General features: G+C 40.2%; 1 long non-coding RNA gene across 1 annotated transcript; it reads left to right on the top strand.

The window, feature by feature from the left end:
- On the top strand, positions 1-1,077 carry LOC121405910. Its single transcript, XR_005968722.1, has 2 exons — positions 1-468; positions 839-1,077. It is a non-coding gene; the product is annotated as an uncharacterized LOC121405910 (long non-coding RNA).
- Positions 1,078-1,394: the final 317 nt, after the last annotated feature.

The raw sequence follows: 1,394 nt of genomic DNA, 5'->3' as shown, positions 1-1,394 counted from the left end.
CGGTATTTGCCTTTTCACATCGTGACATTACAAACCGCTCTCGATAACCAGGTCTTTGTTTAAGCCAAAATAGCTCTTCTCGACATTGTTTTTGTTTTGGATCACGTTTTGGCTACTGTTTGAGTGTTTCTCTCTTCAGAAGTTCTCTTACGCGTTATTATTGACATTTTTAATTACGAGTTAAAACTAGGAGTTTCATCTTCTTCAGTTGGTAGTGGTACGTAGTGCCGTACTCGTTCACTGTCCGTGGTTACTCGCTCCCGCCCGGGACCCGGGCGCGGCCGTCCCAGCTGCAGAGCCAGCCAAGCAGTTCGAGTGAAAGCGACGAGTACACCATAAAGGGACAATGAACTCGGAGTCTACACTTTGTTTCTACAAGTCAACGGGCAACTTGCTCAATCGAAGAGGACTGGGGAAGTGTACAACAGGCCTGTCGTTTCCGTCCGGCGAAACAAAGAGATCATGGAGGTGAGTTATTGTACATTTTAATGATAATGTGTGATGATAATGTGAGACACAAAATCGCCTGTATTAATGTTATGCATTGTCTTAGTTTAGAAAATCGCTTTGCAGAATACATCTCACACTACCGTTGTTGAAATTTTGTGCTCGTTCAACTGCATTTTTTTTTTTGGGGGGGTGGGGTATACAAACATCTGGCCATGGAGTAGCCACAAGAGCCCATCTTAAGGTTAACACTAATAACAGTGAATGTGATATAAATAAAATTGATTACCATCAGTACAGATCATGAAAAACTTTTGCATTTCAAAATTTGACACAAAAACTAATTGCTGTATAGAGTTAAAATATTTTTTTTTCTTAAATGTCATTACAGAACCCAGAAGTACCACAACTGAATTGGGAAGGATAGTGAGAAGTCTCTGGAGGACAGGAGATGTGTGTGCATTTGAGTTTTGTCAGATGTGTATCAATCAGATTATTTACGTCTGGGACCGACCTTTTACATCACAATCTGAAAGACGTGACCAGGGCTCGAAACTCTGCATCAATTTGTAACTTCCCCACAGCTTGGATTACAGGTGCAAGCCACAACGCCCAGGACAGGAGAGCTGTCACATATTATTTTACAAATTTGTTATCCCAGGTACTGAACTAGCTGCATTCATGTTGTTTACATAATTTTGAACATGCACCACAGGCCACAAGTTAAACGACAAGTCCATCCCTACAGGGAGGAATTAAGTTGTTTGTATATAACGAGAAAAATCCAACAAGCATAACATTGAAAATTTCATCAAACTTGGATGTAAAATAAAAAAAGTTACGACATTTGAAAGTTTAGCTTAATTTCACAAAAACAGTTATATGCACATCCTGGCGGGTATGCAAATGAGGAGACCATGATGTCATCCACTCACTATTTCTTTTGT

This window comes from Lytechinus variegatus, chromosome 1, assembly GCF_018143015.1.
Source record: "Lytechinus variegatus isolate NC3 chromosome 1, Lvar_3.0, whole genome shotgun sequence".
NCBI classification, from domain to species: Eukaryota; Metazoa; Echinodermata; class Echinoidea; order Temnopleuroida; family Toxopneustidae; genus Lytechinus; species Lytechinus variegatus.
The sequence above is the reverse complement of the archived record's forward strand: the minus strand, read 5'-3'. Positions and strand labels throughout refer to the sequence as shown.